Here is a 17,935-nt window from a genome sequence, read left to right as displayed (position 1 = left end):
ATGGTGGTTTCCACTCTAGCTTCCTGCAGTTAGTCTGGGCGTATGGTCATGTTAATGGGTTTTGCTAGAGATATCTTGAGCTGACAATGACTTGGCGATAAAAACCTAAAGCTGGCATTCCATAGACAAGATGTGGTGTGTGTGACCCTAGATAGATATAGCCTGGAAGAGTTTAGAACGATCTCTCGTTGCGCATCTTCCTGGTGTAACAGTTGAGCTTCTGTCCCTCCCATCGCCCCTACCTGGGCTTGAACCAGGGACCCTCTGCACATATCAACAACTGCCTCCCACAAAGCATTGTTACCCATTGCTCCAGAAAAGCGACTACTTCAAGGTCTGAGAGCGATTGACGTCACCGATTGAAACGCTATTAGCGTGCACCCCGCCAACTACACTGGCATCTGGGAAACTAAGACGGTTTTGGGGTAAAACATCCCGTGCAGATAACCAGGAGATGGACCAAAGTGGCTTATGAGAGGGGTGGAACCAGCCCTGACTCAGCATTTTAGGTCATATATAATATCTGTTTTTTTATTAGTGGTTACGCTCTGGGCCCAAAAGTCAAGACTGTTGGGTTGACTAGTCTCATTATTGCAAATAGGATGCATGTTTTAGAATATATTATTTCCTTCTGTCATTTAGGTTAGTATTGTAGAGTAACTATGTTGTTGATCCATCCTCAGTTTTCTCCTATCCCAGCCATTCAAATCCGTAACTCATGGTGAAATCCCTCAGCAGTTTCCTATCCTCTCAAGCAACTGAGATAGGAAGGATGCTTTTATCTTTGCCGTGACTGGGTGTTTTGATACACCATCTAAAGTGTAATTAATAACTTCACCATGATCAAAGGGATATTCAAGTACAGCTTTTTTATTTTAATTTTATTTTTACAAATACTGACTTTTTGCACCCTGGTGATCTATAGAAACTTCCTACAAGAATAGGCTGTAGGTGAGACAGATGAACCTGTAGTCACATTACTTCCACATCACCTGACATGAGATCCTTTCTCAGCCTAACAGGAATATGACTCTGGCCATATAAAGCAACACCTTCTCCATTTGCATTCCTATCTTTCCTGTATATGCTATAACCATGTATATCTACTACTGCATCATCAAATGAATTATCTATGTGTTTATCAGCAATATGCATGTTTTCTGATGTTAGTAACAAGTAAATTTCATGAATTTCATTATTAGCCCCATTTTATGTAAAAAAAAACAAGTTAGACAAGCCGATTGGGCTAAAGATGGACAAGTCCATCTGGCATTCTCACGAAATGGCAGATGGCCAATCCATTCCTGGCTTCAGCCAACTGTAAGAGTTTAATGATCTACCTGATGCAGTCTGAAGAGTTCACCCTATTGTTCAAACACCACCAATTTCAGCTAATTCTTACACACTCCAAGGGGTCTCCTGACCAATATACACTACCGCTCAAAACACCTATTCATTCAAAGGTCTTTCTTTTACTATTTTCTACATTGTAGAATTATAGTGAAGACATTGAAACTATGAAATAACACATATGGAATCATGTAGTAACCCCCAAAAAAATCTGATATATTTTATATTTGAGATTCTTCAAATAGCCACCCTTTGCCTTGATGACAATTTTGCACACTTTTGGCATTCTCTCAACCAGATTCATGAGGTGGTCACCTGGAATGCATTTCAATTAACACGTGTGCCTTGTTGAGCTCATTTGTGGAATTTCTTTCCTTCTTAGGCAATCTGAGGCAATCAGTTGTGTTGTAAGGGTGTGTGTGTGTGTGGGGGGTTATACAGAAGATAGACCTATTTGGTAAAAGACCAAGTCCATATTAGGGCAAGATCAGCTCAAATAAGCGAATAGAAACAACAGTCTATCATTACTTTAAGACATGAAGGTCAGACAATACGGAACATTTCAAGAAATTTAAAAATTTCTTCAAGTGCAGTCGCAAAAACCATCAACTGCTATGATGAAACTGGCTCTCATGAGGACCGCCACAGGAATGGAAGACCCAGAATTACCTCTGTTGCAGAGGATACATACATTAGAGTTACCAGCCTCAGACATTCTAGCCCAAATAAATGCTTCACATAGTTCAAGTAACAGACACATCTTAACAACAACTGTTCAGAAGAGACTGTGTGAATCAGGCCTTCATTGCCTTATTCAAGGAAACTGCTGCAAAGAAACCACTACTACAGGACACCAATATGAAGAGACTTGCTTGGGCCAAGAAACACAAGCAACGGACAATAGACCGGTGGAAATTTGCCCTTTGGTCTGGAGTCCAAATTGGAGATTTTTGGTTCCAACCACCGTGTCTTTGTGAGACGCTGCGTTGGTGAACGGATGATTTTCCACCGTAAAGCATGGAGGAGGTGGAGTTATGCTGTGGGGGTGCTTTGCTGCTGATGCTGTCTGTGATTTATTTAGAATTCAAGGCACACTTAACCAGCATGGCTACCACAGCATTCTGCAGCGATAAGCCATCCCATCTGGTTTGGGCTTAGTGGCACTATAATTTGTATTTTAATTAAACAGGACAATGACTCAACACACCTCCAGGCTGTGTAAGAACTATTTGACCTAGAAGGAGAGTGATGGAGTGCTGCATCAGTTGACCTGGCCTCCCCAATCACCCGACCTCAACCAAATTGAGATTGTTTGGGATGAGTTGGACCACAGAGTGAAGGAAAAGCAGCCAACAACTGCTCAGCATATGTGGGAACACCTTCAAGGCTGTTGGAAAAGCATTTCAGGTGAAGCTGGTCGAGACCATGCCAAGAGTGTGCAAAGCTGTCATCAAGGCAAAGGGTCGCTATTTGAAGAATCTCAAATATAAAATATATTTTCATGTTTAACATTTTTGGTGTACTATATGATTCCCTATGTGTTATTTAATAGTTTTGATGTCTTCACTCTAATTATACAATGTAGAAAACAGTTTAAAAAAAGAAAAACCCTTGACTGGGTAGGTATTCTAAAACCTTTGACCGGTAGTGTAATTATGCAATCTAACCATGCTGGGCATCATCATTGAGAAAACAGATTCAGATTTGAAATATTTGCTTTCATCCAAACTTACTTTAAAATGGACACTATGTGTAACCAACTGGTCTATTGCAATAAATTTGATCAATTCGGAGTATTTACAATATTATATTCTGGGAACCTCTATGATAATGATATACGACAGTACGGCAGTCTACAACTGAAATATCTTCGCATTCTCTCTCTCAAACCAAATGCGAGAGTGGAAAACCCGTGGCTTGTTATCAATCTGGGGTGTATGCAGCTATATGGTTGTCACACTATGTACCGCCCATCATTTCAAGTTACTTTCATCTCTCATCTTTGAAGATTCAGTCCTTCCTTAATGGTCTGGCAGTGTAGATGTACACACAGAATGGCACGAATATATGTACCAGCTCTGGTCCTCTACGGCTTCTGTAAGATACTTTATCTTCATCTCAGACTTTAATAGATATGGTCTGTCAAATAGTAGTGACTGTGTCTAGTGTGCAAAAGTATGTGTGTGAACAATAGCTTTTTATTCAATCACACCATATGTACTTTCCATAAGAATTACACAGAAAGTTATGTTTCTAAATCTGTTTTCTCTCCTTCAGGTTTGACCCCTGTCATCTTGGTCTCTCCGCCACCCTCAGTGGTGGTCCATCCTGGGGAATAATGTCACCCTGCAGTGCACTAATGGCCTTAAAGGACCAGGACACGTTGCCTGGTTCAAACAAGTCAACGTCTCAGAGCCTCTGTGCATCGCGTCTATGTACAGCTCTCAGCCGTATGTCAAGCATCACAATGGTTTTCAGCCCAACCATATGGAAATGTTCATCAGCAATAGAATAATCGTCCTCAAAATCACAGAGGTGGATGTAGCTGATTCTGGTCTGTACTGCTGTGGAATATACGATCAATACTTCATCTTCACCAACATGACTTTCCTGATGGTTCCAGGTAATAATTTCTCAGCTGTGACTACCACAAGTTAACTTTCAATCAACTTTATGTGGTAGGAATATTCAACTCTCCTATTCATCCAAAAGGTTACAAGGATTCTGACAAAGAGCCAGAGCAATGTCCTGAAGGTATGCTTAGTCTGTTATTGTATGGTGAAAATCATTCCAAACATCAATTTTAACCCATATCTTCGATATAAGCTAATAATTGTTAGATTAAATGGGGATCGTTTTTATACTTGTGATTCTAAATGAATTGTTTTGATAAGAGAGGATGATTGATCAATGAAACTTTTCCCACTGGTTGTGATGGGTGGTAGTGTAATGGAACTATCGGTATTGTAGGAGAGGATGACGAACCCATCATGTACCCCCTTCCCCTGGTTGATATCCTGGGTGTTGTGATTGCTGTCCTCCTGATAGTCATCCTCATCTTGGTCCTCAAGACCATACAGGATGCAAAAAGACAAAACACAGGTAGGATCATGTCATTTCATGATTATATGTGGCCTGTGAACTACAGTCAGTGTGTCAGTGTGTACTGACTATTTGTGGCCTGTGAAGAGTCAGTGTGTACACTGGAATAGAATGATCCGTTAATCTTTTCTCTCGTCTCTCTTTTATGCCATATTCAGAACGTGATTCTCAAAGACAACTACAAAATTATCAGGTAAATGCTATATGATTAAATACTGAAATATAAGCAATTCAGAAATAGTGAAAATTACAACCGTAGCCTATTTCATGATGTTCGCAAATCCACAGATCCAAGATTCAGATGCATTGAATTATGCCACCCTGAATTTCACCTCCAAGAAGAGGAAGATGGAGAAGAGAAGAGAGAAGGAGCTGGACACCCATGTAGTGTATGCTGCTTCAAGATGACAACGTGGAGGAGGATGGAAGAGGAGGAAAATTGGTTGGCCATATCTTTGAATATATTGATTTGCCATATCTTTCAATACAAGTTTAAATCTTGCTATATTGTATCTGTGTAGATAAATTACTTGTATTGAAATGTAATGTCAGTAAATATCTCTGTAGTGTTTGCTAGTTGTACCTCAGGGCCATTCTAGCTCTCTCCAACTCAGTTAGGTCACACAGCTCAGGTGGTACAGGGTGTCGTTAGAGAGTTAGAAGTAAAAACACTGTTTAATGGCCGCAGAGGATCAGTTGCTTCTCTTCGCCTCTCTTAACTTCGATCTCTGTTGTGTGTTTGTTAGTGACATGGTATTTTTTTGTTTAAAGGGTGTACCCAGCAGTAGACAATTGCATAATACTGATCACATAGAAAGATAAAGAGATAAATCAAAATGGCCTTTCTCATGATGTTATTCACCCCTTAGTATTTCCTGTCTTGGCTTTGCACTGATCACATACCCCTATTGTGAGAAGCACCTTATAAGGAGAATATGATTTGGGTCTGAGGTAGAGGAGGGGCCAGTGAGGGTACACATCACTTCTGGTGGTATGAGTGAGAGGAAGGAGTAGCTCAGTGTAAAGTGAGACCTATTGAGGTCAACATCACCGGGTCTCTCATAGACAAACACTGGGGGATTAAATGTCCCTTATGATCTTTCTCTCTCGTCAGATTTCCGGTCCTAAAGCATTCAACAAGATGACAAAGTGAAGATAAAGATTGAGTGTCTCAATAGTTTTGTCAACTCTTCCTTTATGAACGAGGTACTGGTAACAAACAAAGGTTTGAAATTAGGCCAACAAGACTATACAGTTGAAGTCAGAATACATACACCTTAGCCAAATACATTTAAACTCAGTTTTTCACAATTCCTGACATTTAATCCAAGTAAAAATTCAGCTAGGATCACCACTTTATTTAAAAAATGTGAAATGTCAGAATAATAGTGGAGAGAATTATTTATTTCAGCTTTTATTTCTTTCATCACATTCCCAGAGTGTCAGAAGTTTACATACACTCAATTAGTATTTGGTAGCATTGTCTTTAAATTGTTTAACTTGGGTCAAACATTTCGGGTAGCCTTCCACAAGCTTCCCACAATAAGTTGGGTGAATTTTGTCCCATTCCTCCTGACAGAGCTGGTGTAACAGAGTCAGGTTTGTAGGCCTCCTTGCTCGCACACGCTTTTTCAGTTCTGCCCAAAAATGTTCTATAGGATTGATGTCAGGGCTTTGTGATGGCCACTCCAATACCTTGATTTTGTTGTCCAGCAGCCATTTTGCCACAACTTTGGAAGCATGCTTGGGGTCATTGTCCATTTGGAAGGCCCATTTGCGATCAAGTTTTAACTTCCTGACTGACGTCTTGAGATCTTGCTTCAATATTTCCACATAAGGGCCTCCCGGGTGGCGCTGTGGTGAAGGGTGCTGTACTGCAGCGCCAGCTGTGCCACCAGAGACCCTGGGTTCGCGCCCAGGCTCTGTCGTAACTGGCCGCGACCGGGAGGTCCGTGGGGCGACGCACAATCGGTTGTCCGGTTTAGGGAGGGCTTGGCCGGTAGGGATACATCTGTCTCATCACAGACGCTAACCAAGCTTGCACTGTGTTTCCTCCAACACATTGGTGCGGCTGGCTTCCGGGTTGGATGCACGCTGTGTTAAGAAGCAGTGTGGCTTGGTTGGGTTGTGTATCGGAGGATGCATGACCTTCAACCTTCTCTCCCGAGCCCATACGGGAGTTGTAGCAATGAGACAAGATAGTAGCTACTAACAATTGGGCACCACGAAATTGGGGAGAAAAAAATGGGTAAAATTTAAAAATTTAAAAAAAATGTATATATATATCCACATAATTTTCCTCCCTTATCTATTTTGTGAAGTGCACCAGTCCCTCCTGCAGCAAAGTACCCCCACAACATGATGCTGCCACTCCCGTGCGTCAAGGTTGGGATGGTGTTCTTCAGCTTGCTAGCCTCCCCCTTTTTCCTCCAAACACAGCATTATGTGTAAGTCATTATGGCCAAACAGTTATATTTTTGTTTAATCATTTCTCCAAAAAGTACGATCTTTGTCCCCATGTGCAGCTGCAAATCATAGTCTGGGTTTTTTAGGGCGGTTTTGGAGCAGTGGCTTCTTCCTTGCTGAGCGGCCTTTCAGGTTATGTCAATATAGTAATTGTTTTACTATGGATATAGATACTTTTGTACCTGTTTTCCAACCCCTTCACAAGGTCCTTTCCTGTTGTTCTGTGATTGATTTGCACTTCTCACAAGGGGGAGTTAGAGCAATGATTATGCTTTTGGGTCCCAATGCACCTACTGTGTCTCTAACTGACAATGAATGGGTAATAAAAACCAAATATGAACTGATAATTGTGTACAACTTCAAATGAAACGAGCAGGATTCAAACCCTCAACCTTCTTGCCCGAAGTCCAGCACGCTATCGACAGTGTTGCACCCCCTGACAAGGTGAGTTGAGGAAATTTCTGGTTGCGACAACCAATCATATCGCCGTCTGCAACCAAAAATTAACCAAGAATTGCACTCAACAACCAATCCGAGTTGGCAGTGCAACCAGGAAGTAGCCAAGAATTGACCAATGAGGATAGAGCTACGGTGGGACCTTTAAACTCTTGTCAAGCGATATTTCCTTTTAGGTAATTTGTTTGCGAGTTTTCTTTCTTTTCTTGGCTGCCTAAATATGATCCCCAATCAGAGACAACGATAAACAGCTGCAACTGATTGGGAACCATACCAGGCCAACATAGAAATAAACAACCTAGATTACCCACCCTAGTCACACACCGACCGAACCAAAATAGAGAATAAAAAGGCTCTCTATGGTCAGGGCATGACAGCCTGTTCCATCAGAATGCCCAGCCTGTAAGGAGCAGAGGACAGGGCTGACTGAGTGTCAGTCGAGCATAGGTGTCGGGCACGGACAGAGACCCAGCAGGGCCCCGGTTGTGGAGATCATGAACAGAGGCCCAGCCGGGCACAGGTTTGGAGATCATGAACAGTGGCCCAGCCGAGCACGGGTGTGGAGATCATGAACAGAGACCCAGCCGGGCACAGGTTTGGAGATCATAAACAGAGGCCCAGCAGGGCACGGACAAGGCCATGGACAGAGAACCAGCTGGTGGTGGAGTAGTCCGTACAGGAACGGAGGACTGATGCGGTTAGAGGTGTGGAATGGATGCGGGATGGTGGGACTCCTACAAAGTCATCTGATTGGCAGCATGTTTTTTTGCATCACTCTTCATCAATGCCACCAAATATCCAACATACCACAGAGCATTTCCAACAACCTACTTGAAGGTCTGCTTCCTCTAAAGGCTGAACTGCATCTCGTGTTGACACAACAAGTGTGCCTTGTTGCTGGGTTGCCAACTCTGAGCAATACAGCCCTCCTGGACAAATTTATCTGGAGATATAACCCTGGTGTACTTTCTTTTAGAACTATGTCTCCTTAAATGGCAAGCATCCTTACTGTCAAAAATCAAATCAAATTTTATTCATCATATATACAGAATACAGTGGAGTGTAAACAGTGCTATGAAATGTTTACTTGTAAGCTACCTCTCAACATAACCCTTGTCAAACAGCATGTCTTGGGGGTATGATATTTGTGCGTCTGTAACTTTCTCATTCATCATTATTCACAATCCATCAGGACTGTCCGTAATCCTGGTAGCACACACATTCATGTAGTAGTGTTTAGAAACGTATTCTATTCTCATTTATGTATTTACTTCTAAGTAAGTCAGAATATATGCGCAATTTATAGATTATAACGATTGAATACAACATTTTTTTTAAATGCTGAGCGCTTTATGAGTGCTACCAGCCTGTTGTGTCGGACTTGCAAATCCTTCACAATGTATTTCTTTGTCGGCTTCAACCTTGAAATAATTTAAATAATATAGCCTAAATAATTCAGGCTCCCTGTCTGGCTCCTGACCTATTGTGTTTCTATGCTTTTTAATATGACATGTAGCCGATTTTAAATTTCTCAGTCTCTATTCTCCAGTATCTATTCTGCAATAGTCTATGTGCCAGGGGGATAGGTTCAGTCTGTTATATATGGTGTAATTCTCCTGTCTTATCTGGTGTCTCTCCCTCCCGTCCCGAAGGACCTGAGCCCTAGGATAAGGCATCTGGACTGCCTGGCCTGTTTTCGACTCTCTCTCTACCGCACCTGCTGTCTCGACCTCTGAATTCTCGACTATGAAAAGCCAACTGACATTTAATCCTGAGGTACTGACCTGTTGCACCCTCTACAACCACTGTGATTATTATTTGACCCTGCTGGTCATCTATGAACGTTTGAACATCTTGATAGTGTCGCGATATGAAACCTTTAGCCCCGCCCCTTGGCCGGCAGCGGGGTGCTAGAGGTGGTTAGCGTCCCGTTCCCTGGATTGGACAGGGCATAATAGATACTTCAGGCTCTCGGTATAACCAGGACCGCTCGCGTAGTCCTGCCTCTCTTTCTTTATCGATACGTTGTCCGCGTAGAGAGGTCTTTTGCCTTGTCACTCAACGGTCTAGCTCTAGCTGGGATGTGTGAACCCCACGTTTATCTTCTAGACTCCTTTTACACCACTAATGGATCCTTGATTTGTTATTAAGCCTTCTTCCTACCAGTCTCTATATGATTTCCCTCAGGTTGAGTATTTCCCTTCTGTGATGTATCTAGTTTAAAGTGTGAAGACCTTTAGTCAACTTAGTCTCACTACTCTGCCCGTCGGCTATGTATCACTTGGATAATAAAACTTAGATAGAGCGATAAGACAATTAATGAATCACTACTGGACACACCTTCCTCCTCGTCTTTTAATGGTAACTCACTTTGTCATGGAGTATTGGTCTCCGTTTCCAGTGTCCCGGTAGAGGGGAGTGTCAGAGTTGTTATCTACTGTGCCGTTAACTGTCTTGGGAGGGCGTTTTACTCGAGACAAAATAAGACTACCGTTTATTTTTGGAAACACTCTGTTTTTTGTCTTTTACAATCAAACACACTTCAAAATACACCATTTGTTACTTGGTTACACACAGCGTTAATCAAAAACACGCAAATGCCTTAATGCTCTACAATGCCTGGTACAATGATAACACTTATCTCTAATAAAATATAATACTTCAACTTAATTACCTTTAAAAGATGACAGGGAGACCCACGAGATCAGGAGTGGTGTTTCAATCGGTCAGAGTTCTTTAAGAATTTAGTGAGGTAGCGACTCCCCTCTACTGGCTGAGAGGTTGAATTGGAGTCGGTGGTTTATTAAATTTAGAGATTCAAGTTTGGACTGGATGAGAGAACCCAATGGTGATTCCCTGCCCCAATAAAATATCAAAGAGTCTGTGGCACGTGACTAGGGCGAGGTACTGAGCTCAATCGAGGGGTTAAGTTACTGAGACTTTCTCTGGATGTAATTTGCATCAGTATACACGCACCTGGTCAGTAGGCAACAGGGTCAATTCAGATAACCATAGGTATAAGCAAGGGATCAACTAAAGGACTAGAGTGACTCTCAGTCCCGTTGAACTACCGCAGCGTCCGTGGCACGCAACGAGGCCGAGGTACTGAGCTCAATCGAGAGTTTAAGTTACTGAGACTTTCTCTTGATATAATTGCAATCAGTATACACGGACCTGGTCAGTAGGCGACAGAACAGCTGTTCAATAGTTAAACGGTATATCGGAGAGTCACTTCTCAGATCCAACAAGTTAGAATCTTTAAGTAATTTGAGTCAGGTGCCAATTACCCGAAGTTAAATGGTTGACTAAATGAATTCAGAATTCAAGAAGTCAGCGCCGAAGTATCGGCAGTTTCTCTATATATACCTTTGTATTCCTCACTCGAGGTCACGTGAGTGTCCTCCCCTCTACAAACTTGGAGGACACACAGCTGATTTACCACACATTAACAACAGTTCATATATGGCCATCCGTTTATGACAGTGCCCTTACTCTTATAACAGTACATATATGGGCATCCGTTTATGACAGTGCCCTTACTCTAATAACAGTACATATATGGGCATCCGTTTATGACAGTGCACTTACTCTTATAACAGTACATATATGGGCATCCGTTTATGACAGTGCCCTTACTCTTATAACAGTACATATATGGGCATCCGTTTATGACAGTGCCCTTACCCTATCAGCAATGAGTCTAACAGCTGTTCCCATTCAGAGGTGTCACTTGAGGCAGAGGGTGGTTCTTCCTGACACCAGTCTTGTTCAGTAGTTGGTTGGCTTGAGTCATCTTCTGGTGAGGTTGCCCAATCCGGTATTTCAGTAGGCGTGGTCATCTCTGTCTCTACCATTGGTGGGTAAGGCAGGGGAAGAGGACCAGGAGGTAGATGCATTTGGCGTTTCACTACAATAGTATATATGGCCTTAAATGCTTGGGTGTCCCGTACTGGTAAGAAATTCTATCTACTTTCACCCCTGACCCGAGATAGCTTATATATGTAATGCATTTTTCATCTTGTTTTTAATTTGAAGATGCAACTGATAGGTCACCAGTCGGTCAGATAAACTCTTTGTTATGTCACTTTTTTTCTCCATCTCAAAAGGGTTTATCTAGTAGATGTGACCAGTATAATGTCTTGTTATGGCTCCACCTCTCTCACACAGAACCGAGACAGTGACGTGGTAAACTATGCAGCTGTGAGTTTCACCACCAAGAAAAGACCCTCCTCCAGAAGAGAGAGAGCCCAGACCAGCAGAGAGGATGCAGAGTACTCTGAGGTCAGGTACCTTCAGCAGGAGTGAGATATGTGAACAACCTCACCACATTGAACAGAAACCACATCCATATTCAATAGAAATAACTTCTTTTTTTATTTTTTATTTTTTTATTTCACCTTTATTTAACCAGGTAGGCTAGTTGAGAACAAGTTCTCATTTGCAACTGCGACCTGGCCAAGATAAAGCATAGCAGTGTGAACAGACAACACAGAGTTACACATGGAGTAAACAATTAACAAGTCAATAACACAGTAGAAAAAAAATGGGCAGTCTATATACAATGTGTGCAAAAGGCATGAGGAGGTAGGCGAATAATACAATTTTGCAGATTAACACTGGAGTGATAAATGATCAGATGGTCATGTACAGGTAGAGATATAACTTCGAAGGCCTTGTGACGACTGGTAAAAAAAAAAAAAGATTTTAGTACGTAACTAATAGCTAAATAAAATAGAAAATACATGTACTTGTAACCCATAAAAGCAACTTCGATGAGTAGCCTTTCATTGTTTCTCTAATGTCTTAGATGTACAAATTGCCTGAATTAACTGAATAAATGTTGCTGATCAAATATCACTGCTTCCATTAAGAGTTTGTTATTACTCCCCAGTGTACTTTAATCACGTGTTATATGTTACGTTTAGATTAAACTGTTAAAAACAATGAGAATTGTAAAGTCAAAGGAAAGACATGAAACTGACAACATGGGTGACCAAACATCATATTTTCAGGTTGTATTTTCTTGTATCCTTTCTTGCAAAGTGACACTGATTCAAACTTCATAGAAAGACTGTTCCTGTTCCACAAAAGACCTACTGGGCAGCCAATCGAGTGTTCAGCTTAACAAATCTGACAGACCAATCAGATGCCATCTAGATCTAACCAATCAGACATAAGATGTGTGATTCTGAGACTTAGCACAGGATGCACTTAAAAAATCACTCCTGCTCCAGAAAAGCTAGAGGTGAGGACAAGATTGCTGAGCTCTTGCTCTTCTCTGCAACTCCTGTAAGTGACACATTTCCTTAGAAAGTCGACTTTCAATCTGGGTTCAATAATAAGTGTTTGGTATTCTGTCTTTTTCTCAATGGAAATACCTGATTTTGTTTCAGATGTGACCATCAGATTTCTCAGCCTGCTCCATTCCTAGTTGCAAAGTTGGGGAACAACGTGACAATTGAATGCCGTTTCACCAGTAATCTTGATCACATGTTCTAGCAATGGGCTTTTAGTGTATTGATGAAAGGAGGGATATTTCACCTAAATATATATTCTACAAAGCAAGACGACATTGTGATGTGCTGCTGTGGATCGGTGCTACTTTGGACCTGTAATGTATCACCTTGACTCACGGGAATCATTGACTTTATTTCTCGTCTTCCCAAGCATCGCCCCCCTCCGTTCCTCACAAGTGGCTCCTAGTACTCCGCTGGTATTGTACTACTAGGTGTCGCTAATACACTACATCCCTCCTTTTCTTAGATGTTTGTCTATCCACTATGATAACACATCTCCAAACTGCAGATCTATGCATTATAACGTAACAAAACATGATCTAGTACTCAAAATATGGTATTTCCTGTATACACTATTAACATATTTTTACAACAACAACATACTTTAATATTTACTTCTACTTTCTTTAAACTACTAGACTACCTGGGCGGCAGGTGACCTAGTGGTTAGAGCATTGGACTAATAACCAAAAGGTTGCAAGATCAAATCCCCGAGCCGACAAGGTAAAAATCTGTCGTTCTGAACAAGGCAGTTAATTCACTGTTTCTAGGCCGTCATTGAAAATAAGAATTTGTTCTTAACTGACTTGCCTAGTTAAATAACACTGGTTACATTGCTGGAACTCTTTTGTTAACAATGTTTCTTTGACAATAATTCTTCCCGGAACTTTTCTGTGATGGCTGGGGGTAGACTGCCCTACCAATGAGACTGTACCAGAGATTATTCTGCTCCATTATGGCAGCATGTCTATCTAACATAGTCCTTCAGATGCACAGCTTGTTTTGGGGTCGGGCCTCGGGGCTGTAGTTGAATGGCCTCACCAGGTGCAGGCACTTGTCTAGGCAGTTTGTCAGGCTCTGCCCTGCTCTGTCACTAGTAGTCCATTGTCCTGACTGTGTTTGTTTCCACAGCTTCACAAAATAAACACGTTGCATGGCCCTCTTTCTATTCTTTTCCAGAACAACAGATTTCACCTTCCTGTCCACGACAGTGTATGGTTCTGGTTCGAATGTAGTTGACAACTTGGTCTGCTTTGGATTGTGCTTTCAGTTGCTCTCCCAGATCTGTCAGCGTTCTGTCGGCCTCTCTCCTTTCAGCATCGGCAAGCAGAATGGCGTTGTCGTGTGGTTCAGTTCCAAGCTGCATGTCGGCTGACAGCTCTGGCAGTTTGGTTCTAATTTGGAGGTTAAACAACAGTTTAGCTGGACTGCGGCCTGTGACTGAGTGTGGCGTACTCCTGTAGGCCATGAGAAACGTCTGTAGTTCTGTGAGCTAATCCTTCCCCTCTGATTGAGTGGCGTGAATTGCTTTCACAAGAGTCCTGTTCTGTCTTTCAACTTCGCCGTTGACCTGTGGCTAGTATGGAGTGATGCGGCAGTGTCGGATCCCGTTTTCCTCCACGTATGCTCAGAAATCACTCCATTATCTGTCACAATAGACTCAGGATACCCATGGACTGTGAACGTTACCCTTAGGCTTTTGATTAAATTAGCAGTGGTGATGCGGTTTAGGATACTTACATCAACCCATCTTGAGTAGTAGTCCGTTACGAGAAGGGTGTTCTCCTGTTGGAAACGGCCCAAACATGTCAATGGCTAGGATCTGCCATGGTTTAGCTGGTAGCATTGTTCTGACTGTGTGCCATTGACTTGACATGCTGGACAGGACTTCACCAGCAGTTCAACCTCTTTATCAATGTTTGGCCACCACACTTTTGTATGCAGTCTCTGTTTTGTTTTTACTATCCCCTGATGCCCTTTGTATGCTGACATCAAAGTCCGTTTCTGAGCTGCTCGTGGCATTATAATGCGGTTGCCTCGTGGAACTGTCTGTCCAACAATAGCGAGTTCTTCTTGAACACGTCGGTATGCAGTGTCGCATGTGCTCTAGTCACCCTGTCTGACGCTTGCTCATAGAGTAGCTAGAACTAGGATCTTTGCGGACATTTCCTCCAGCTCTCGTGGGGTGAATGCACATGGCACTGCGTGTTTGGCTACGTAGTAGATGTGGTCGTCCCCCGTAGTGTAGAGACGCCGGAGGGTTCAGAGTCAACCGTGACAGTGAGTCGGCTGCATTCTGAGGCCCAGGCTTGTATACAACCTTGAATCTGTAAGGCTGCATTCTCAGTGCCCATCTCTCTCGATCCTCGCTGGTGGTTTGGATTTTGGAGAGAAAATTGTCCCTAAAGGCTGGTGGTCGGTTACCATTACAAAGTCTTAGCCATAGAGACACATATGACATTTCTCACACGCCCATACTATGGCGAGTGCCTCTCTCTCAGTCTTAGAATAGCATCGCTCTACATCTGTGAGAGCACAGCTAGCGTAGTACACTGGCCTTTGTGAACCATCTTTTTGCTTCTAACTCAAAATAGCCCCTAGCCCACTGGACTAGCATCCCCAATCACATGTCTCTGCATCTTGATTGAAGTAGGCCATGTTGTGTGAACTGGCCAGTGCATTCTTCAGTGATATGAATAATGATTCCTGTTCATCTCTCCATGTCCATTTGCATTAGGTTTTTGTGAGTTTTCTCAGCGGTTCGGATGTGGTTGCCAGATTAGGGATAAATCTGCCACAGTAGTTTACTAGTCCTAAGAAACTCCTTATTTCAGCAACATTTGTTGGTCTGCTTGTGTTCTGCACCGCTTCCACCTTTGATTGAGCTGCTCCAATGCCATTCTTTGAGAGAACGTGGCCCATGAACTCCATCTCCGTCAGTCGCAATTCACATTTGTTACTGTTGAGGGTGAGTTCCCTCTCCTGTAGTCGTGTCAGGACTTGGTCTAGTCATTTGTTGTGGTCTTGTGTGTTCTTCCCAAACACAATGATATAACCTGAGATGTTGTGGACCCCATCAATGCCCTGTAGGACTTGGCAGATGATGTGCTGATATGTCGCTGGAGCAGAGGAGACACCGAACATTAGTCTCCAGTAGCGCCACAAACCTGTGTGAGTCACAAATGTGGCCAGGGAACGAGACTCAGGTTTCAGTTCGATCTGATGATATCCCCACTTTAGGTTCAGCTTTGAGAAGACCACAGCTCCTGACATGTCCTTCAGGATCTCGTCGATGGTGGGGATGGGGTGTCGCTCCCGCACAACAGCTTCATTTGCTCTATGCATGTCAACACATACTCTGATGTCACCGGTTTTATTGTTTAGTACAACCAATGGGGACAAACATGGTTTGGGTCCGTTCACTTTCTCAATAACATCAATGTCCTCTAGATCGTTCTTCTTCTCTTCTACTAGCTTCCTGACACTGAATGGTATTCTGCATACTGGCTGTGCAGCAGGTGTGACAGTCTCATCTACATGAATTCCTAACTGGAAGTCTTTCAGTTTTCCCAGGCCTTTGAAACAGTCTTTGCGTTCCTGTGCAGCTTTGAATGTCTGTGTCATCACCTTGGACTGAGCTTATGTGTACCTTTGATCCTATGCGCAAAATGCCAAGAGCAACTGCTGATATCATTCGCAGTACAGATGTCTGTGCATCGTTCACGACTAGAATGTCTGCAGTGACTGACTCAGAACTAACAACTGCTGTAATGTTGGCAGTGAACAAGCCCTCAACTGCTAATGGTTGTGTTGGACCATATGGGTAAAGTCTCTTGGATGTTGGTTTCAATTGCACATTGCAGTTGGTCTGCAAATGACTGAATGTTGCTGTGCCCACAATACCACAGCTATCCCCAGAGTCAATTAACATGTTAACTGGCTGGCCATTGACTAATAACTGCATTTCAGCATCATCAGTACAGCTGGTAGTTGTGAACACATGTTCATCGTTGTCATTGTCTGGTTTGTCATCTTGTGTAGTAGGTGTTTTTGCATTGACATTCAGTCTTTCCATTCTTGCCGCATGCTGGTCAACAGCCTCCATTGCTCTTGCTATATCCATTAGAGCGGTGAGAGTGAGGTCCCTCTTTCATAGAAACCGTTTGCGCAACACATTTGAGTGACACTTGTCAATCACTTGGTCCCTTATGAAATCATCTTTGAAATCTCCATAATCACATGTAGCAGGGGGAAGGGTACCACATTTCTGCAGCATTGAAGGTCCCCAAGAAACAGTGGCCTCCATCATTCTTAAACTGAAGAAGTTTGTAACCACCAAGACTCTTCCTAGAGATGGACGCCTGGCCAAACTGAGCAATCGGGGGAGAAGGGCCTTGGTCAGGGAGGTGACCAAGAACCCGATAGTCACTCTGACAGAGCTCCAGAGTTCCTCTGTGGAGATGGAAGAACCTTGCAGAAGGACAGCCATCTCTGCAGCACTCCACCAATCAGGCCTTTATGGTAGAGTGTCCAGAGAGAAGCCACTCTTCAGAAAAGGCACATGACAGCCCGCTTGGAGTTTGGCAAAAGTCAACTAAAGGACTCAAACCATGAGAAACATTCTCTGGTCTGATGAAACCAAGATTGAACTCTTTGGCCTGAATGTCAAACATCACGTCTGGAGGAAACCTGACACCATCCCTATGGTGATGCACGGTGATGGCCCGGCAGCATCATGCTGTGGGGATGTTTTTCAGCGGCATGGACTGTGAAACTAGTCAGGATCGATGAAAACATCAAAGATGAATGGTTCAAAGAACAGAGAAATCCTTTACATATATCTGTGAAGACCACTGAAGTTGGTTACGATGCCGAACAGACCCTGGTGAGAACGACGAGCAAGCAGATGAGCTTTGCTGAGAAAGTTTCTGACAGTATGTGTAGAAATGATTCGGTTGTGTAAACCCACAGCTTCATCAGCTGTCCAGGTGGCTGGTCTCAGACGATCTCGCAGGTGATGAAGACGGATGTGGAAGTCCTGGGCTGGCGTTGTTACACGTGGTATGTGGTTGTGATGCCGGTTGGACGTACTGCCAGATTCTCTAAAACGACGTTGGAGGCAACTTATGGTAGATTACATTCTGGAGGAACAACATATTCCATCCTGGAAAGATCCGGCTACCTCATAAAATAACTCTAACCCGACAAAAAAAGAAAGACAGATTAATATACAGACATGAATGATTTACTTACCGTTGAAGTAG

This window comes from Oncorhynchus nerka, linkage group LG8 (assembly GCF_034236695.1).
Source record: "Oncorhynchus nerka isolate Pitt River linkage group LG8, Oner_Uvic_2.0, whole genome shotgun sequence".
NCBI classification, from domain to species: domain Eukaryota; kingdom Metazoa; phylum Chordata; class Actinopteri; order Salmoniformes; family Salmonidae; genus Oncorhynchus; species Oncorhynchus nerka.
The sequence above is the reverse complement of the archived record's forward strand: the minus strand, read 5'-3'. Positions refer to the sequence as shown.